Below are 22,922 nucleotides of genomic sequence, written 5' to 3'. Positions count from 1 at the left end.
GGAGAAAGCTGCATAGTATATCTCTCTCTTGGAGGGCTACAATGCACATAAGCAAAATAAAGTCCCCGAGAAACCAGTACTAAAGAAATCAGTTTTAACTTTCCATCCAGCATTTCCTAACTAATGTGCCCACACACTTCTTTTTTCTGATGCTCTCCAGAAAAGTTCAGGAAATGATAGCCTGGTTCATCCTCTTTCTTTTACAGGTGAACTATAAAACATCAGATATAGAATTTGAAGCCAGACCCAGCTACAATGAAAATCAGAAGTATCTAAATTGTGAGACTCTGAACCCCAAGAAAACAGGGCCTAGCTTATAATAAATGTTTTGAGGGGCAAATTGACCCCTGGTTTGGACAGAAGCAGAGCTGTCTGGGCAGCCTCTTTTTTTCTCCTGCCAACATAATCTGAGCTGTGCCCTGGATGAGGAAATCTATTTCCACCTGGATAGTTTCTGGTAGTTGTTTATACATCCCTGGATTGAGCAGTAGAATGCTCAGTCTTTTTCTTTTTTAATATGTGTTATTGATTATGCTGTTACAGTTGTCCCAATTTCTTTTCCCTCTGCTCCCCTCCACCCAGTGACGCCCCTCCCTCCAGTTGTCCCCCCCACCTTAGTCCATGCCCATTGGTTGTGCATATAGTTCTTCTCAACATCTTCCTATCTACTCCACTCCCTCCTAGTATGCTTCTTAATTCCTGTACCATCTCCTTCCCTTTCCCCCCCTTCCCCCTCTCTCCTGACCTACCCCCATAGTGTTCTTCATACCTATAATTCTTTTTCCACTCTTGTTGCCTACTTAGTTTGACTTTGTTTCAATTCCCTAGCTTCTGTTGTTGGTTTTGTGATACAGTTTTCATTTTAATGTTCATAGTTTTGATCCTCTTTCTCCTAAACAAGTTCCTTTAACATTTCATATAACAGTGGTTTGGACCTGATGAACTCCTTCAGTTTTACTTTGTCCTGGAAGCACTTTGTCTGCCCTTCTATTCTGAATGATAGCTTCGCTGGATAGAGTAATCGTGGTTGTAGGTTTTTACTTTCCATTAGTTTCAATATTTCTTGCCAGTCCCTTATTGCCTGCAGAGTGTCCTTTGAGAAATCAGCTGATAGTCTAATTGGAACCCCTTTGTACCTAATTCTCTTCTTCTCTCTTGCTGCTTTTAAGACTCTCTCTTTATCTTTAACTTTTGACATTTTGATTATAATGTGTGTTGGTGTGGTTCTCCCTGGGTCCAGTTTATTTGGAACTCTTTGTGCTTCCTGGACCTGTAAGTCTATTTCCTTCCCCAGGTTAGGGAAGTTCTGCTTCATTATTTTTTCACCTAATTTTTCAATTTCCAGTTCTTCTTCTTCACCTGCTGGCAACCCTGTGATTCAGGTGTTGGCCCGCTTATAGCTGTCCCATAGGTTTCTGAGCCTCTCATTTTCCTCACTTTTTGTTTCCTCTTTCTGCACTGGTTAACTGTTTGTTCCTTCCCTATGTTCCAATTTGTTGATTTGATCCCTGGTTTTCCTTCCCTCACCACTTGTTTTGTATGTGTTTTCATTCATTTCAGCAGGACTAGCCTTCATTCCTTCCCCATCTTGATTAAGTCCTGCTGTTATATCTGTAAGCTGTCTTATAACTATAGCTCTGAACTGAGTCTCAGAAAGGTTATCTCTCTATTCATTTGTTAATTCATGTATTTGCTTTCTGGTCAGCTGTGTGATTGGGATCTCTATCATTATCCCTGCCATCCTGGCAATTTTTGCTTCCTGGGAGGGGCTGTAGCACCTCCTACGCTATAGGGGGCAGAGCCCATGCACTTGTCACTACCAGGCGACCCTTCTCACCACAATGTGGCACTTTGTGTTGGGGCCAGGGTCCAAGATGGATTCCTGCCGTTCTCTCTCTGCTGAGAGACTGGGAACCTCCTCCTCCATCCCCACGCCCTCTGGGCCTCACAGTCTGAGGCAATGGGGGTCTGCCTTCCCCAGCGTTGGAGTTGCGAGTTGATGGATTTGGTCTGCAGCTAGGGGTGCTCCCCCAGTGCTTCTCACCTCCCCTTAAATACAGGTGTCTGTGCTTACTGCAGTCCCACTGCCGGTTGCTGCTGCTGCCGCCATCAGCACAGCTTGACCTCTCCACCCCAGCTTCGCCCCTCCTGCCCATCCGGACGAGCACCACTTGTTTATAACTTCATAAGTTAGACTTCCATGTAGCTTTATTTTCTGGAACTTCTGGTTATTTCTGGTTTTGTGGCAGTTGTAGTCCTTCTTAGTTGTGGAGGGAGACAGAGTGTGTCAGTCTAGGCCTCCATCTTGGCCAGAAGTTCAGAATGCTCAGTCTAATTGACGTCAAATCGGATATTCACTAATGGAGCACCAGTTTTTCTTTTCTGTAAAACTAAGACAAGGTACTACCCACTGCTCCATCAGAGGATTTACTATGAAACATTTGAAGTTTACTCCTCAAGTCTTTGAATTAGATAAGCCTCTTTTAGAATTTTTTTGAAAAATTATATATTTATTCTAAATAAATATATGGCATAGTAAATTTATGTTGTCTTTTTAAAAGAGCCCTTCAATTGTATGCACTTGGGATCACATGCAACTCAGATCCCACATTCTGGTGACCATGAGGGCAAGAATCCCCGGCACCCAGCATTCAAAACCTATCAGTCAATTAGTAGGAACTCAATAAATATTTGTTGAGGATTGACTGTTTAGAGATGATGTACATGAAACACTTGGCAACTAGTCCTCGTTGCATGGAATTTTATGAATAACCAGTCAGACAGAGGCAGAAACAGAACGTGCACCCAGAGGTGTTTATATGCAGGACTATTCGCAAGTCATTGGTTTTGAACTGACCCACAATGCCTATGAAGCATATTGAACATCACCAGAATGGACTGCCGGTTTAGGAATATAAACTTGTTTCTCTGCTCAAAAATAAATTTGCCCTTTTCATCACTTACTGTCATATAACATATTCCTACTGGTTCTGAAGACAGTTGCAGCAATCTGCCCTCATCTGCGAGAATGTGACAAAGGGAACTTTAATGCAACATTGATCATATTCTGAGCTTCACACAGTGCAGGTGAAATGATTAGAACAGCAAATACTCTGCCTGATGTTGCTTAAGAGATGGTGATTCTCTTACACAGTGATGATTGACATTCTTTATAGTAATGATGGGGAGCATGAGGGCTTCCAAGGAAACCAATCAGAAGGCAGTTGGAAAAGTGGGAATAGTGGCATGTGTGTTTGTGTGTGTGGAGTGTGTGACTATGGAGTGTGCATTGTGTGTGCATGTATGTGTGTACTCTTTATTATAGTTGCCTTTGTCACTAGAAAACCAACTGAATCCTCTGAGAATAGTAATTAACAACAGCAGTAAGTGACTGAGCTATTAATATACTGAGCACCAAGGCTGCACCAAGCATGAGAGGCTGCCCTTCTTTCCTCCTTCGCATCTTTCACCTCTGCAGAACCCTTCCTTGAAGGTGCTTCCCCTTCTCATCATTATCATAAAGAATGGCTGGAATGTGAGGATGGCTTAAACTAACTCCTGCTGATTTGTTGTCTGAGTCTTAAACACTGATCCAGTCCAGTTAAAGGAAATGAAAGTGGAGAAGCAGCCCAGCTTATAGACACTGGGGACAAGTTGTCAGTGCCATCCACGGCTGGACTGAAACACTGGGCTATTTATCACACAGAGCCCCATCTGTTCGAGGCAGAGGAATGCTTTTTGCTTAGAGAGGAAAGGAAGAATTGATAGCAATATTCCCTAGCTTTTACATTAGAGGGTTTGAAAAATAGCCTTTCCAAAGAAAGACACCTTTGTATTCCAATTGAGTTATGGATTTAACAGCATCACTGGGCTGAAGTTCATTATCTGCTTTACTCAACCCTACGATGCAGCGGGACTCCAATTTCCCTTTGAGAATTCTGCTCTGTGAATGAATCCATGAATCCTCTGAATCTTCAGCAATTTTTCATTGCCAAAAAAAAAAAAAAAAAGATTTGGCTTACTATTTTAGGGTGAGCAGAATTAAAAGGGAAAACGGAAGGAAAATAATAATGGCTTTAGTTCTTTTTTTTTTTAAATCACATTTGCAGAAAACTTACATATGATTTTTTTAAGGTATATTTTATTCATTATGATATTACACATGTCCCAATTTATTTTTTCTTTGCTCCCCTCTGCCCAGTACTCCCCTTCCCTCCAGAAATCTTCTCCCTGTTAGTTCATGTCCATGGGTCGTGCATATAAGTTCTTTGGTTTCACCCTTTCTTATATGATTCTTAACTTCCCCCTGTCTATTTTGTACCAACCAATTATGCTTCTTAGTCCCTGCACCATTTCCCGATTTCTTGCCTTCCCCCTTCCAGCTGATAACTCTCCAAATGATCCACATACCTATGATTCTGTTCCTATTCTGGTTTACTTAGTTGAATTTTGTTTTATTTTTTAGATTCAGTTGTTGATAGTTGTGAGTTTGTCATTTTAATGCTCATAGCTTTCATCTTCTTGTTCTTAAATAAGTCCCTTTAACATTTCATTTAATAATGGCTTGGTGATGATGAACAACTCCTTTAGCTTTACCTTGTCTGGGAGCATTTTATCTGCCCTTTCATTCTAAATGATAGCTTTGCTAGATATAGTAATCTTGGTTGTGGGTCCTTGCTTTTCATCACATTGAATACTTCTTGCCAGTCCCTTCTTGCCTGCAAAGTTTCTTTTAAGAAATCAGCTGATAGTGTTATGGGAGCTCCTTTGTAGGTAACTCTTTGCTTTTCTCTTGCTGCTTTTAAGATTCTCTCTTTATCTTTAATCTTTGGCATTTTAATTATGATGTGTCTTTGTGTGGTCCTCTTTGGGTCTAGCTTTTTTGGGACTCTGTGCTTCCTGGACTTATATGTCTACTTCCTTCGCCTAATTTGGGGAGTTTTCCTTCATTATTTTTTCACGTAAGTTTTCAATTTCTTGCTCTTCCTCTTCTTCTGGCACCCCTATGACTCGGATGTTGGCATGTTTAAAGTTGTCCCAGAGGTTCCTAAGCCTCTCCTCATTTTTTTCAATTCTTGTTTCCTCATTCTGTACTGGTTGACTATTTTTTTTCTTCCTTATGTTCCAACTCATTGATTTGAACCCCAGTTTCCTTCCCTTCACCACTGGTTTTGTGTGGATTTTTCTTCATTTCATTTAGCATAGCCTTCACTTTTTCTTTTCTGCGTTTGCCATACGTAAGCATATCTGTCAAGCCTGTGAGCATCTTTATCACCAGTGTTTTGAACTCTATGTCTTTTAGGTTGTCTATATCCTCATCTGTTAGGTTGGCTATCTCCTAGTCGCTTAGTCCTCCAACTGGAACCTTGATCTCTTCCCTCTTTTGGGCCATACTTCTGTGTCTCCTCACATTAACAGGCTCCTGTGTTTCTTTGTTTGTGTCTTAGGTCAAGTTGTTGTACCTGTTCCATTGTAAGAGGTAGAGCCTTTAGTATTCATCAGTACAGGGTGACCTCTTTCCCCACATTGTAGTGTTGTATATGGGGGAGGGGTCTGAGAGGGAACAATGGCATTTGCTCAGCCTTCACTCCTTTTCCAGGCAATTCTTCCCTTTCTGTATGGACTAGCACCCCTCTATCTGTTTCCTTGGCCATTGATCCCAGAGTGGGTGAGTCTGTGGACATTCTAAGACCATGGGGGCCCTTTAAACAAGTGGACTCTGCTGAGAGACTGGCAGTTTCTTCCCCCACCCCGACTCCCACTGGTTTGCACAGTCAGAAGCAATGAGGCTTGATTTTTCCCTGGTGCTGGTACTGTGAGCTTCATGGTCTGGTCTGTTGTTGGCAGTGCTCCCCAGGTGTCCCTCCCTACTTTTTAAAACTTGTGACTGCAGTTTCCACGAGCCTGCCACTGCCACCGCTACTGCCACCACCACATGCTTCCTCTCCACCCCACCTCTGCCCCTCTTACCTGTCTGACTATTTCTTCTTTATATCTTTGTTTGTTGGGCTTCCGTGCACCTCCATTTTCTGAAACTTCTGGTTTTCTCCAGTTTTAAGGTAGTTGTATTCCTTCTTAGTTGTGGAGGGAGATGCAGCATGTCTACCTAGACCTCCATCTTGGCTGGAAGTTCACATATGGTCATCTTAATTCTCAACAAGGAACATATTTGAAAATAATTATTCCTCAACTAAATTCTCGCTTTATTCCCAGTTTTCAGAAAATTCATGATAAAGTGACTTAGTGTTGGCCTTATTATTATCATCATCATCATTATCATTATCATCATCTCATTATTATGTTGGATTATTTTAGTCTCTTTAAATCTGGAAATTTACATCTTGCAGTTCTGAAACAGTTCTTTGTTATGTCATTAATAATTCTCTCCTATTTTCTTTATTATTATTATTTTAAATATGTTTTATTGATTATACTGTTACAGTTGTCCCAATTTCCCTTCCCTCTGCTCCCCTCCACCCGATGACCCTCCTCCCTCTAGTTGTCCCCCACTTTTAGTCCATGTCCATTGGTTGTGCATATAGTTCTTCTCAACATCTTCCTGTCTACTCCACTCCCTCCTACTATGCTTCTTAATTCCTGTACCATCTCCCTCCATCTCCACCTTCCCCCTCCCTGCTGACCTCCCCCCATAATGTTCCCCATACCTATAGTTCTTTTTCCACTCTCATTGCCTATTTAGTTTGCCTTTGTTTCTATTCCCTAGCTTCTGTTATTGGTTGTTGTGATGCAGTTTTCATCGTAATGTTCATAGTTTTGATCCTCCTTTTTCTAAACCAGTCCCTTTACCATCTCATATAATACTGGTTTGGATCTAATGAACTCTTTCAGTTTTATTTTGTCCCAGAAGCACTTTCTCTGCTCTTCTATTCTGAATGACAATTTCACTGGATAGAGTATTTGTGTCTGTAGGTTTTAGATTTCCATTACTTTGAATATTTCTTGCCAGTCCCTTCTTGCCTGCAGGGTCTCCCTTGAGAAGTCAGCTGATAGTCTAATTGGAACCCCTTTGTACATGATTCTTTTCTTCTCTCTTGCTGCTTTTAAGATTCTCTCTTTATCTTTAATTTTTGACAATTTGATTATGATGTGTCTTGGAGTGTTTCTCCCTGGGTCCAGTTTTTCTGGAACTCTCTGTGCTTCCTGGACCTGTAAGTTTATTTCCTTCCCCAAGTTCGGGAAGTTCTGCTTCATTACTTTTTTACATAATTTTTCCATTTCTAGTTCTTCTTCTTCACCCTCTGGCAATCCTATAATCCATATGTTCGATCTCTTATAGCTGTCCCAGAGGTTTCTGATCCTCTCCTCACTTCCCTTGTTTTCTGTTTCCTCTTTCTGCACTGGTTGACTGTTTGTTCCTTCCCTATGTTCTGGTTTGTTGATTTGATCTCTGGATTTTATTTCCTCACCACTTGTCCCATATGTGTTTTCATTCTTTTCAGTATGAGTGGCTTTCAATCCTTTCTCGCCTTGTTCCAAATCTTTTGTTAATTCTGTAAGCCACCTAATGACTATAGCCCTGAATTGAGCCTCTGAAAGGTTTCTTATTTGTTCGTCTGTCAGATTCTTCATCTGCTGCCTGGTGAGCTGCGTCACCAGTATTTCTATAGTTGTCTGCCTCATTTTGACAGATTTGTGTTTTGCTTTGCTTTTTGGGCAGGCTATGGGGGCAGAGCCTGTGTACTCATCACAACCTGACGACCTGCGGTGATCTGCTATCTTTTTCACCGCGCTCTGGCGCTTTGTGTGGGCATGGGGGTTCAAGATGGATTCCTGCCATTATTCTCCACTGGGAGACCGGGATCCGTCCTCCCACCCTCTGGGCCTTGCCTTCCGAGGCAATGTGTGGGCTGCCTTTCGCAGCATTGGGGTTGCAAGCTGCCGGGGCTCGACTACAGCTGGGATTGCTCTCCCTGCCGCTGTCCCTGGTGCTACCACAAATAGCACCGCCAGATTTCACTCTTCCTACCTGTCTGATGAGCACCGCTGGTTTATAACTTCATATGTTGGGCTTCCGTGTAGTTTTATTTTCTGGAATTTCTAGTTATTGTTTGTTTTGAGTTAGTTGTATTCCTTTCTAGTTGTAGAGGGAGATCGAGTGTGTCAGTCTAAGTCTCCATCTTGGCCGGAAGTCTCTCTTATTTTCTTTATTCTTTCTTTCTGGGCCCCCTGGAATGATTCTCTAATTTTCTTATTTTTTACTCCTATTATCAGTCTTGTTCTACATCTTGGAAGATTTCTACCAACATTTCTATTCAACATTTTTTATGGACTTTTCTGGGGGGGGATGTTATTCTGTTTATTTTTTATTTCCAAAAGCTCTTTCTTAAATTTTGTCTTCTTTTCTTACAATCCTCTTCTTTCTCCCCTCCTTCTCTTGTGTTTTAACATCCTATTCTTTTTATCTTATCCATCTTGAGGATATTAATTCTAGTTTTTCAAAGTTTTTTTTATTCTTTGTATTGTTTTTGTTCCTTCTGGGTTATTTTGCTTTGTCTGTTTATTTGTTCATTTGTTTGTTTTGGATTCTCTTGCAGCCAAATTATTAATGGATGTAGATCCCTCCCCCTAGAAAATTCTCATTCTAAGCAAAGTGAATAATTAGAGATTCTGCTTGACACCAACAAGCACCAGGAGGCTTTCCCTTCCTCACTTTCCATGGCCACTCCTGAGTGGGGCCATAATGCTACCCTAAGCCATCTGGTGCCAGCATGTGGTGCAAATTAGTCTGTAAACCATTCATTAAGTTTTCTTCCTCAATCCACTACTTATTAGGAACTCTGGTAAGGTCATAGATATGGGGTAAGAAATTGGAACAACATAGAAAGAGTGTGTGGTATGGAAGTCATGCTTTATAACTTTCTTAAAGCTAGTCTTACCTGTACCATTTCCATTCAATGGTAGTTGAAGCAGTAAAAAGGTAAATGGCAGTGGGTGTGCATGCGTGTGTGCGTGTGTATGTGTGTGTGTGGTGCTTTTTAAATGGTGGGCCTCAGAACATGGTGATTGTATGCCAAGCAAGCTTTTTCATTGGAACATTGAAAAACTTTGGAAGACAGTTTTGGAAATGCCAGTTTCCTGAAGTCTATTTTTCTGGGACCACTGATAGCCTTATGGGGGTTCCATTGTATGTACTAAGTTGTTTTTCTCCTGCTGTCTTCAAAATTATCTCTTTGTTGTTGACTTTTAGAATTTTGAATATAATGTGTCTCACAGTAATTCTTTGGGTGGGTCTCATTTGGGGTCCTTTAAGCTTCCTATACCTGAACATCCATATCTCTTCCAAGATTTAGGAAGTTTTCAGCTATAATTTCTTTAAATAAGTTTTCTGTATTTTTCTCTCTTTTTTTTTCTGAAACTACCATGATATGAATGTTCATTTGGTTAATGTTATCATATAATTCATGTAGGTTTTTTTTATTTTATTCTTTTTTCTTTTTGTTCATCTAACTGGATAATTTCAAATAATCTCTCTTCAACTTTGCTGAATCTTTCTTCTACATCTTCATTTTTATAAAGGAACAAGCTAGCATCCAGTGTCTTATCTAAGATAGGCAGCTTTTCAGGAAAGTGTGAAAAGACCACAAGTTACCAGATTTCAAGTTTATGTAGACCTTAAGGAAGAGTTGGAGGATCCAGCTATGAATGGTGAAGGCCAAGGATGTTTTATAAGTTTGGTGTAAGGGAATGGAAATTTGATATGACAAAGAGTAAAGCTGTTCAGAATGACCCTTTTGGATTGGTTTTACCTACACAGCTGACTGGCCCAAGGCTATCTCCCACCTGAGGGACACTTTGGATAATGATGAAAAAACATTTTAGATTAGCTTTGCTCAAGGCTTTAGATTCAAGTAACTCTCTTCATTCCTTGGTGAACTTTCCTTAGACATGTTTCTCCTTGTCTCTTCTTGTCACCAGAACACTAAAATCTAGAGAACTGATATTAAAATGAGGGCTTAGAGCAAGGATGTTAAAACAGTTTTCAGCATGTTTATCACTCCAGTTGTTTTTTTGTAGTTACTTAATGGCTATTTTGAGAAGGACTCTCAAGATTTATCCAGGCTCAGCAAGAAAAAAACAAGTAATATGACCAGTCAGTGATGTATTCAGATATGGCCAGTGTTTTAGGTGGATTCCATAGAAACAGACTCTGAGACTTGGAGACTAGCTTGCAGGTTTATTAAAGAGTTTACACAAGAATAACACTTGTAAGGAAATGAGGTAAGTAATATGAGACATTGCAGTTGCTACAAAGTCCTTAGCCAATCTCATGAGAGACCTCTAGAGCTGGGTTGTCCCAAATGAGACAAAGTGCCAGGCCCTTAGCACTAACCTCTTCTCCCCTATTTTCTCCAACATTGACCCTGGAGAGCTGAAACCTTAGGCAAGGGTGCTCCCTTTGGCCAAAGCCATTCTCAAAAAAATGCAAATATAAGCTGCCAGCGGCCAACACTCGTGATAGCTAAGAGAATGCAGGCATGGGTCCTGAAAGGGGAATCCAGGTAGCATATCACAGCATCCACTATAGCCAACAAAGTGGGAGCGGCCATGCATGTGAGAAATATTTGTCATACTGGCCTAGGGAAGAAGGCCAAATAAGTTTGCTGCTGCATAAAGTGTGAGACTTAGGCTAGAAGAGCAAGATAAGACCATGCAACAAACAAGAGCCACTCTAGCTCACTAGAGGACAGTACAGAGTTTCAGGACCCAATGTTGTTGTTATCATAAGTGATCCTATGCCTGGTCTTGTCTACTGTGCATATACCTCCCGTGGGAAACTCACATGGGGTGGCAGCTGCTTCATTAGCAACTGAAGGGAATTTAGGAATTCAGGTCCTAAATTCTGGTCATCTTTCTCAATATCTTTCCACATTAGAGACATGACTAATGCCTACTTAATGCCAGCTCGTCATAACTAATGATTTGATTCTCCTTTGCTTACTCCACCCGGCCTCTCCTTCATGCCTCCTGATCTGGAAGTGTCCATGTTGGAAGGTGTCAGCACCCCAGCTGAGCTTTCATCGGGGTCTGCATTGACTGCAAAAGAGGCCCAGAAACTGCTGTGAGTCAAAGTCCTGAAGAGTAGGATTATTTGAAGCCTATAAATTCTCTATTTATTCCCCACCAAATTCCTTATTTTCTCCCAAATATTTAACAATAAGAAACCCAAGGTATAGCTTGTCTGTTGGGCTAGAGTGAGAACCAGATTGTTCTATGGACTTACATCACTTGTTCTTCTACCCAGGTGAAGTCATACTGTGTTACTGTTTAATTTCAACATTCCCCAATTAAAATAATGAATGAACTCACTAGCAGCCTGCCATTTATATTTCTTTAAGTTTATTTTCTCCATGATTAAAAACATCATAGATCTAAATATGAAGTTAATACTCTAAAGCTTCTAGGAGAAACCACAGAGATATTTTTTTTGACTTTTGGGTAGGCAAAGATTTCTTCAAATAGACACAAAAAATACAAAGACAAAACTGAAAATTCAGCATCATCAAAATTGAAAACCTCTTTCCATCAAAATACATTATTAATAATGTAAAAAATGTAGACTTGTAGGAAGATATTTGTAGTATATATATTTGACAAAGGACTTATATCCAGAATACATATATAGATGTATATGTATATTTAAAAGTTCCTGCACACCAATACTAAAATGATAAACAATTTCATTAAAAAATAGCAACAGACTTGCACTGGCACTTCACAGAGAAGATAACTGAAAGTCTATACAACATAAGAAAAGTCCCTCAAAATCATTACACCGGGAACACAATTTTCGCTGAGTTAGATCTTATACTTGTTTTTATCTAACTTTTGGCATCTAAATCCAAAAATGACCCCAGTTTTTCTCTATCATGTCAACTTTTTAAAGTACAGGATACCCTCCCTTTGTCCCAAAAATCATCAAAATGTACATACAAAGGAAAATAAAGAAAAAGTTACCTAAATACACTCTTTATTTAGAGTGACTTTATTCATATAAAGGCTATATATTGTTACTGTAAGTCAAATTGTGTACAAGTAGTAAAGTTCTTCTACCAAACATACATGTTAAGGTATTTTATCTTTTCAAATGACAGGCTAGGAAATGCCAAAATGAGATACTTAAAAGTCTCCTTCAGTTGGCAAAGCTTTAACAAATTGCTTCATGAGACCCAGTTTTATGTGCAGAGGTGGGACTATAATGTTCTTTCTGTCAACAAGTGGCTCATGTAGAATATTTGGATCACCAGGTTTGAGGTCAGATCTTGGAGGCCAATTCAACTCCACCCAGTGCTTCTCAAGAGCTCTGCTGTCCCAAATACACAGAAAACAGAGATACTTGGTGTATTCGCGTTGCTGACCAAGAAGGAAGCAGACCATTTTAAGATCAACACAGATGATCCAATTGTGCTTGTGATATTGCAACAGATCAATGACTCTCTTTATGTCTTCATATTCCTCATGAAACAAACTGAATGGCCAATTGGGACTGCATCAAATAAATTGCCATTGTGGAGGAGGACACATTTCAAGCTCTGCTTTGAGCTATCAATGAACAATCGCCATTCAGTTGCATTATAGATTGGATGTTTCAATTCCTCCATTAAACCAGGTATGTTATCGCAATACACAAAGCCACCATCACTTCAAAAGTACTGCAGAAATGGACTTTCTCTTGATCAAAAGTAAGATACCTTCACTCCTTTTTCAAGCAAGTTTTTCTCGTGCAGTCTTGATGCTAGGAGTTCTGAAACCTTTTTGGATAGACCCAAATCTCATGCCAAATCATTCAACTTATGATGATCAAATCCCTTATGAACTGAGTCATCTTCAATTTCAAAATCTTCATCATTGCTGTCACTTTGTTCTTTCCCATACTCCTTCCCTTCTCTCCAAAAATAAATAAAGATATTTAAACAACAACAACAGTATAGGCAACAAAATGAATGACTTCCAAAAACATTAGGTTGAGTGAAATAAGCCAGATACCACTAAATAATATATACTGTATGATGATTCCATTTATATAAATTTCAAGAACAGGAAAAAGTAGTCTGTGATAACAAAAGCTATTAAGGATTGTAGACAAATTGGGGGACTTTTGATAAATAGGCAGGATGAATGGAATAAGGATAGAAAAAGTATTTTGAGAGACATTTAGGGACAAGTATTTAGAACACTGGGTTCAGGGGATGAATAGGGAGAAATTTTATTCAAGAATAGCTTCCTACTGAATTTACAATCCTAGCTATGCCACTGGCTATATAACTTTCAGGAAGTCTCAATCTACCAGGGCTTTAATTTCTATCCCATAAAGTAAAGAGGTTGGACTAGATCAGGACTAGACTGGACTCATGTTGTCACCTTCCCCTCTTATATCGAAGACAGATAGGTATCACTAAGTAACCGAGTCCCTTCTCCTGTTGAACCAGGACAAGAATCTAGGCAGTCGCCACCAATGAGGGAATGCAGAACAGTTGAATCTGTATGCTTGCCTTGGACATGATGCCCTCTCAGTTTATTCCCAACTCTAAAAGCATGATTAAAAGTTACATCATCACATTCTTCAAGTGGGAAGTGGAATTAGAAAAACTACTGCTTAAAAAGACCTGTAAATAGTTCTATACTTGAAATAATGTGAGCTTATTCCCATGTTTGGGAGATTTGATTTTAAGAACAATAATTCCTCACAGAGCATAAATAGCAATCAACACTAAACAATGAAATCGGCACTTTGTTTCCTATAATTAAAAAAGAGACTTATTTCTCTTAAAATAAAACATGAGTGCATTGTCATGACTTTAGATTGGGTAATGGTTTCTTAGAGATGACAGCAACAGCACAAGTAACAAAACAAAAAATCAATACTGCACTTTACCAATAAAAACTTGTACTTCAAAGCATGCTATTAAGAAAGTGAAAAGATAACCTGCAGAATGGAAGACAATATTTGATTATCATACATCAGATAAGGTACTTGTATCAAAAGTATATAAGAACTCTTACAACTCAATAATAATGAAAACAAAGTCAAATAACCCAATTTTTAAAATGGGTAAAGTATTTGAATAGAATTTGTTTCAAAGAAATATGTAAATGGCTAATGAGCACATGAAAAGATGCTCAATGTTAATTTTTAGAGAAACGCAAATCAAAACCACAATGAAATATCATTTCATTCATAGCTAATATTAAAAAAGGTAATAAGTGTTGATGAGGATGTGAATGAATTGGAACCCTCATCCATTGCTGGTGGGATTGTGAAACAGTGCAGTCTTGCAAAATAATTTAGCAGTTCTTTAAAAGGTTAAACATAGAGTTACCATAAAACCTAGTAATTTTATTCCTTGGTAGATACACAAGAGAACTGAAAATATAAGTCCACACAAATATTTGTATCTGAATGTTCATAGCAGTATTATTCGTAATAGCCCCAAAGGGAAAACAACCCAAATGTTTTTTAAGTGATGAATGGATAAACAAAATGTGTATATCCATAAAATGGAATATTATTGGGAAATAAAGAAGAATAAAGGGGAGCATTTGAGATCTTGCTCCCCAGCATAAGTAGTCACTTGGACTCAAATAAGCTCTGATAAAAATTCTCTATGGGCTTGAACATTTCTTATGTTGACAGTTTCATTTGTTCCTTCCTTCCTTCCTTTCTTCTTTCCTTTCCACTTCCCTCCCTTTCTATCTTTCTCCTCTTTCTCTTTAAACTGAAGTGTTTTAAAGCATATTCCAAATATCACATCATTTAATCCTTATATAATTTAGTATACATCTCAGAATTTATGGATAGTTTAAAATTTAACAACACTGCCATCATGACAACTAAATAATAGCTAAAAATAAGTTCTAGTATCCAAAATGTTTTTTTTAATATTTTTAAACTCTATCTCTAAATCTTGTTAGATTTTTCACTCCTCTTAGAATTACCCTTTGTTTTCTGTTATTGTACAGTGGAAAATGTTAAAGGTGGGAAATTGTAACCCATCTCACAATTCTTTTGACATTGTTTCTATAAGCGCTGACTCTGACTAATTTGTACTTTATAGATGAACAGCATGTTAGTATAGGAATCCTAGGAACTAGCTTCAAAAGGTATAGACTCTGATCTTCAGGCATCCCAGCTCTGGGAGATTTGCTCACCTTCAACCATGGAATCAGGATGACATAAAGCCAGGATGACATAAATCAGGATGACTAAACCAGGCTGATGCACACTAGACCATCACTTGCCTTATCAGAATGGACTGTGCTAGTCTTCGGGTACAGAAATTTTCAGCCCTCCTCCCTTGACCTCTTTGTTTTGTTTCCCTCTCCCTCCTTATAAAAACCTCAGCCTCCACGGAGATGTGGAGATGGGCTTTGAGACAAGAGTACCCCATCTTCCCAGGGAGATGGGCCTTGAGCCATGAGTGCTCCATCTTCCAGATGGCCAGCATCTGAAAACCAATTTCCTTAACATCAGCACCTGCCTCTCGAGTATTGGCTTTTGTAGCAACAGGCAGCCGGACCTGCATTCAATTACATTATCTTTCTAGAAAAGAAATGGCTGGGATTAAACCTACCATTACAGGTTTTGGCTCCTAGATGTATGGGTGGTGAGTATCTCAATGTTCTTCCCCACTTAATGATGAAAAAAATTCTTAGAATTCTATCTGGTTAAAAAGAAAGCGTTGTTGTTGTTGTTGTTGTTGTTGTTGTTTCTTTACAATATGAGCTTTTGTCTGAGATTGACATTCAGAACTTCAAAGTCATGTTGGAGGTGAATGAGAATAAAGCCCTGATACAGAAAACTAAGTTGGATTCAACTCTTTTTCCTCAAATGTAGAAGAGTTTTGCTTTAAAAAATGAAATAAAATTTAAAAACGTGAAACCAGAAGTTACTTTACATTGGCTTTTAAATGATTTTCCCTTTTCTTCAAGAAATTTGTAAACCAGTTTAAAAACAAAAGAAATTTATGCTCTGGAAAATTGCATTTGGCAGTAGTTTCAAAGAGAAGTGTGGTACCTGTGGACTGTGTTCAGGTATTGGCTGTTACAGAGGCATACCCTTTTAGGGGATGTGGTATGAGGGGTACAGGTAGGATCCTTTACCTGCAAAATATACTCTCCATATCCTAAGTTACTATCTTAGAAGCATCTTCATTGTAAGTTACTCCTTGCCAAAATTTAAATACTCCTTGAAAAGGCTGGGTAATAAATATTTTGAGGAGATAGAAGAGAAGATACTGCCATCAAGAGGGGACAAAGGGCCCTGGCCAGGTAGCTCAGTTGGTTAGAGCATCATCCTTATATGCCAAGGTTGTGGGTTTGATCTCTCATTAGGGCACATACAAGAATTAACCAATGAATACATAAATAAATGGAACAACAAATCAATCTCAATCTTTCTATCTCTCTCTCTCAACAAATCGATGTTTCTCTCTCTGTCCCTCCCTCAAATCAATTTTTAAAACTTTAATTTAAAAAAAGAGGAGCAAAAGCCAACCTGAATAACAGAAAATTGCAAGGGTACCCAAGATAAAATCCTCCAGCTTCCTCTTCCATTGCTCCTCCTTCAGACCTGGTCCCCCTGGGCTCAAGGCTGTCACTGCCGCAAGCGCAATTGCTGAGTGGCAACTTCTTTTGTCTGAAAACAGTGTAAGCTTATCATCTATGTGACTTCAGTCAGATCTTGAGATCTAGCTGAGTGACTCCTCCTCCCTTGTCTCCATTCAGATATGTTCCATGAATGGCTGTTTTTCAACAAGGCAAACTACACTTCTCTCCTGCAGACTTTGAAACCCTTGATTTATGCAGCTTGCTTGTTCATTCTTAAAAGAAACCTTTGGCAGAATAGAGAAGCTTGTTCAAATCTCTCTTCCTGATAATATTTTCTTCTATTATAACCCAGTCAAGGGGAATGAGAAATGTATCTGACAGGCACATGGTTTATGACATAAAAAGTTAGAAACTAATGGTGCAGGATAGAAAGAAACTAGGGAAATCACAACAACTGGAAGAAGTAGGAGCCCACGTCCTCTCACCAGCATGATCAAAGAGAAAACCCCTGCAGTGATTGTAGAGGTCAACAACAAGGACTGGCTAGAACCAGATCAATCAAAAACGGAGAAAAAATTGACCAGAGACTGACCCCAAAGCTCATTATACCATTATTATAATAAAAGTTTACACAAGTGGGAGGGGGTGTTGAGGGGGACAATTGCCATGACCCTTCCAGAATGGACCATGTTAGGAACAAGGCCCCCCACCCCCAACTTGAAGACAGATTCAGAATTTGGCACAACAGAGCCTGAAGACAAGTCCCTCCCACCTCGTGACAACACATAAAATCCCAAGAACTGACTAGGTGCACAAGTTCACGCTCAAGTTGGCCTGTATCCACTCGGATGATTATTTTTTGCTTCTTTCACAGCAGCACCCACACCCTGGCCTCTTTCCTTTTCTCTACCTAAATAAAACTTGCTTTATTCTCACTCCAGTTCATCCCAGAAATCTTTCCTGGGTGAATCAAGTCCTGGAGGTTGCAGGACCATGCCCAGGAAAGGCTACCCAGCAGAGCAAAAGCAGTTCAGTAACACTAAGAATGATGCAGCTTGAATTCCAACACCTGTCTACCTTTCTCAGTAACATGTTTAGTGTTTTCAACACTCCACCGGAAGGAAGGGGGAAGAGATCAGTAGAGGTCTTTCAAAATATAGGGGAGGTCTAGTTTCAGCTCCAACATTTAAAATCTTTGGAAGTCACCACTCTTGTGTTTATAACAACAACAACAACAAGATGAATAATTTGAAAATCAATTTCTTAAACCTATCAGAGAAATGAGGTCACAGGGCAAACCACCATTCTGAAATGTGGAGAGACAGGTGAATACGAAAGATAACTGAGATCAGATTATCTCGAACAGCAGCTGCTAGAGCTATGAACTGGTGGGAATATTCAAATAAATGGTAATTTTTATGAACTTCTACAGGCTGAGTGTGACTAGTTTGGCAGTGAGAAATCCAAGGGAGCCCAGTCTAGGGAGACCCCATACTTTCAGGGATTTTACCTCCAGGAGCCCCACCAAATTTTTAAGATGAAACTTTGAGAAATGTCCCCTTCTATTTCTGGCAGGGGGAGGGAAAAAGTAACATTTTTGAAAATCACCTAGAATCTTCTCCTTAACAAAGTCTTGCTCTCTGAGGATAACAACTTTACCAGAGCCTGATCAACTTGGGGGGAGGGAAATTAGTCAATTACAACCCCCTCTAGTCTTCCGTTTGACTCAAGGGGAAGAAAAGAGGATAAGAAACATTTCCAAAGGTCACAGCTCAGGGAGTCAGGCCAATTGAAAGACTGAGATTTAATTATAAGAAGATTACAGAGCACCGCCCCTCCCCCACACTTTATCATCAAGCCAGCAGGGCTCCAGCATAGTAACCTTTGGTTATAACTAAAGGAAATGCAAGACACAGACTCTATTTAAATTCTTAGGAAAGCCCCCAAAAAATAGGAGGGAAAGAAAACACAAGACAGCAAAAGAAACTGAAGTCTCTGGCACCTCAATCTACAGAAAACATAAAACATAGCCCAGTTCTTAGTCAAATTAACATAAGCTCTCACAGTAAACTTTACTATATTTCTTATTATGTAAAACATCGTATTTCACTTTAAATAAAAAATATAAGCACACTAAAAGACAAAGGAAAATAGTCTGAAGAGATAAATAATCAAAATCAGACTAAATATGATATAGATTTTGGAATTATCAGAGAGGAAATTTGAAACAACTATGATTAATATAAAATGGATTTAATAATAAAAGTTGACAGCGTGCAAGAATAGATGAGTAATGGAAACAGAGAAATGGAAACCTAAAGAAAGAATAAATAAGAAATGCTAGAAATCAAAAGTGGAACAGAATAAAGCTTTTGATGGGCTCATCAGTAAACTGGACACAGCTGAGAAAAGAATCAGTGAACTTGGCCCTGGCTGTGTTGCTCAATTGGTTAGAATAACATCCTAGTACACTGAAGTTGTGGGTCCAGTCCCTAGTTAGCACATGTAGAAGAATCAACCAATGAATGCATAAATTGATGTTTTTCTCTCCCTTCCTCTTTCTCTCTAAAAATCAATAAGTAAATTAAAAAAAAATTTTTTAAAGTCAGTGAACTTAAAGATATGCATATGTTCATAAAAACGTTCCAAACTAATATAGTAGTCCCTCTCTATATCACGGTTCACTTATCGCGGCCTCACTGTATCGTGGGATTTTTAAAAATATTACATTTAATTATTTATCATGGACTTTTTGCTATATCGCAGGATTCTGTGGTACTGTGTACCTATGTTGTTAAAGTTATGTAGGTTTAAGAGTGTAGAATATGTTTAAGAACATAACTAGTGTTTATAAAAGTGTGGAAAAGTTTAATAAGGAAGTGGGAAAGATTAATAAGGAACTGGGAATGGTTTATAAGTGTGTGGGAAGGGCTTATAAAGCCTTAAAATATATATAAGTACTAAAATAAATGTAAGGTTCCTGCTTCACAAATTTTCACCTATAGCAGAGGGGTCTAGAATGTAATACCTGCGATAAGTGAGGGAATACTGTGTGTCAGAGAACAAAATTTTTTAAAAGCAGAACAGAATATTCAGGAACTGTGGGGAAATTACAAAAGGTATAGCATGTGTTTAATTGGAATAGCAGAAAGTGACAAAAGAGCAAAAAAGGTATAATAAATATTTGAATTAATATGGCTGAAAATTTTTCAAAATCAATGACATACATAAAACGACAGGTTCAGAAAGCTTGGAGAATACCAAGCATGATAAATACCAAAAATCTATACCTAAGAATATCATATTTAAATTGCAGAAAACCAAAGACAAAGAGAAGATCTTAAAATAAGATGGGGGTGGGGCAGATCTTACTCAAAAAGAAGCAAAGATAGCAGTTATATGTTACTTTTATTCAGAAACCATGCAAGCCAGAAGAGAATAAAATGAAACATTTTAAATGTTAAAAGAAAACTCCACTAACATATCATTCCATACACAGTGAAGTTATCCTTCAAGAGTGAAGGAGGAAAAAAAGACTTAGACAAACAAAATGAGGGCATTCACCCTGGCAAGTGTGGCTCAGTTGGTTGGGTGTCATCCCACAAAGTGAAAGATCACTGGTTTGAGCCCTAGTCAGGGCACATGCCTGGGTTGTGGCCCTGGTCCCCAATTGGGGCATATGCGAGAGGCAACAGATCAATGCTTCTCTCTCACATTGATGTTTCTCTTTTTCTTTCTCTCTCTTTCCCTCTCTCTAAAGATAAATAAATAAAATATTTTTAAATACAACAATGAGAGACTTCATCACCAGTAGATCTGCTTGCGGATATGTAGTTCTTCAGAGAAAAGAAAAATTATATAGGTCAGAATCTCAGATCTACATAAATAAAGAAAGTATGTTGGAAAGAAATAAATGAAAGTAAAATGAAATAGTATTTTTTAATTTTTATCTAACAGATAACTTTATTTAAAGTAATAACAGTAACAATGTATTGATAAGTGAAATCAATGACAGAAATTTTGTAAGAAATTTCAGGAAGGAATCAGGTACACTCTATAAAAAGCTACCTGCACTATCTACAGAGCTGTATAACATTATTTGAAAGTGAACTTAGGTGAGTTGCAAATATGTTACTAATTCTAGGTCCCCCACTAAAATTTTTTTAAAGGAAGCATAATTGATATGCTAAGAAAGAAGAGAAAATGGAATCAGAATCCAAGATGGCAGAGGAGTAAGTGGAAGCTACACAACCTCCTCCCAAAATCATTCTGGAATTACAACTTAATTATGGAGAAGTCAGCTGGAATAACCAACTGAACACTAGCTGGAGAGAAGCCTTATAACCATCCAGCTGTGAAAAGCAAAAAGTGGCTTTTTTTTTTTTTCCTGGCCTGAGACAGCTGGAAACACAGAGAGACTCTTAAAGGGAAAACGCACAAAACTGCATTTGCACCCACTTACCCTGGGCTCCAGAAGAGGGAGGACAGAGTGGACTAGAGATGTTTGAGGAGATTTTGGTGTGGTGGCTTTGGGGAGAGAAATGAGGAAGCAGCTGATGGGACCCCAGTGCTGACTCATCCCTCATACTGCAAGAGCCATCTAGCTCAGCAAGAGCAGTCTCTTCCAAGTGGCATCAGCCTGAGGGAAAGCAATAGCCCTGCCTGCAGGAATTACTCTATTTAAGCACCTATCCTGCATGCTTAAATCTGACTGCTGATTACAGATTGACTAGATTAACAATTGAAGGAGACAGACAGAGAAGGTAGATCTCTGGTAGTCTTGAACAGGCTGCCTAGGCTCAGACTGGGACATAATCTGACATCACCAGAGGTAAATCCAGAAAGAGAAGAAATGGGTAAAAACCATATACTATGGAGATGAATTCCACCATGGTCTTCTACATGAGTTATTTTTCTCCTGCCCACCTTTTTAACATTCATTTCTCATCCTCCCAGTCTGTGCGGTTAAGTAACTGTTTTAATACTATAGTTTATTTCAAGGATCATATTTCACTCCTAACCTTCTCCCACTCCATTTTACTATCTGATTTCTTCTTATTTTTGCTTTAAATTCTATCTTCTCTTGCTATGTCTCATTTCCATTCTGCATTCTTCCTATTTCTCCCCTATCTTCTCAAAACCATTTTCTTGTCATTAGTCACCTCACATTCTTTTTCCCATTCATAAAATACACTTATTCTCTCTCCACCTTGATAAATCTTTGCTCATTGATTGTGGATATGGTGGTAGTTGTGGCATTTCTGCAATTTATTCATAGATATTGACTATTTTTGTATTTAAAATCTCAAATCTTATTATCCCCTACCTCTTATTCCATTTAGACCTTTCTCCAAACCCTTTCCTTCTTTCATTTTAAATTTAAATTTTTCCCTGTCTTAGGCTTGTTTTCATTCCTGACTCTTAGTAGTCCTTCTCCTTCTATCATTTCAAAATCACTCCCCTTTCCTCTAGATCTCTCTTAAGCTTTTCTTTCTTTTATACCTCTGACTCACATCCCTCCTGTACTAACCTTAGCTCATTGGTTGTTGACAGTGCTGCGGTGAAACTTTTTCTCTAATTTGGTTCCTATTTTTTCTTCTTCTTCTTCTTTTTTTTTTTTGTATTTGTTCTCTTGCTCACTGCATATATATTTTACAACTTCTGTTTAAATCTAATACTATATGTTTCCTTTTTTTGCTTCATTCTGCCTTCTTTCCTCCCTTTTTAATATACGATGTAAATTTTACTTTCTCTCATTGCCTTGTCCTTACTCTCTCTTATTGCTCCTCCCTCTCCCCCCTCAAAAATCATTTTTATTTCAGTTAGTCAACTCTTCTGTTTTTCCTTTCTTATAATAGTCTTAATCTCTTTACATCTTTATTAATAGAGGTTCATTTGCTGTTGATAGTGTGTTTTGGGTGGCAGTTATCTTTGTGGGGGAGTTATCTTTGTTGTGTGGGTTATCTTTGTGGGTTATCTTTGTGGGTGTAGATTTCTTGCCAGGGTTGTGTGTTTTGTTTTGGCAACAACTCAACAACAGTATACAAGACATGGTGAGTGGAGTGACTCTCAGTCAGCTAACTGGAGGGAAGGACCCACCGAACAGCAATACAACAACCAAAACTCAAATGCAAACAGACAGCCCAAATAAATGGCATAAAGGGCATCCCAAGAGCATCAAGCTCAGGAAATCAAGAGACTGAACCACTTAATCTCACAGGATTCCTTCCACAGAAGGTCACACCAGGAAGGCAGGAAGTCAAAGCAGATCAAGCTAAGAAGGAGAAACAAACAAGAAGAGTCACAAAAATGAGGAGACAAAGAAACCCCCCATGGAAAGGAAAGGAGGAATCTCC

General features: G+C 38.8%; 1 long non-coding RNA gene across 1 annotated transcript; it reads left to right on the top strand.

The window, feature by feature from the left end:
• Positions 1–212: 212 nt before the first annotated feature.
• Positions 213–12,905, top strand: LOC150015367 (uncharacterized). Its single transcript, XR_016509991.1, has 3 exons — positions 213–279; positions 10,999–11,080; positions 12,267–12,905. It is a non-coding gene; the product is annotated as an uncharacterized LOC150015367 (long non-coding RNA).
• The last annotated feature ends 10,017 nt before the right edge of the window (positions 12,906–22,922 follow it).

This window comes from Furipterus horrens, unplaced genomic scaffold (genome assembly GCF_987537825.1).
Source record: "Furipterus horrens unplaced genomic scaffold, mFurHor1.1.pri manual_scaffold_3, whole genome shotgun sequence".
Taxonomy (NCBI): Eukaryota; Metazoa; Chordata; class Mammalia; order Chiroptera; family Furipteridae; genus Furipterus; species Furipterus horrens.
Note: the sequence above shows the minus strand (reverse complement) of the source record. Positions and strands in the feature narration are given on the sequence as shown.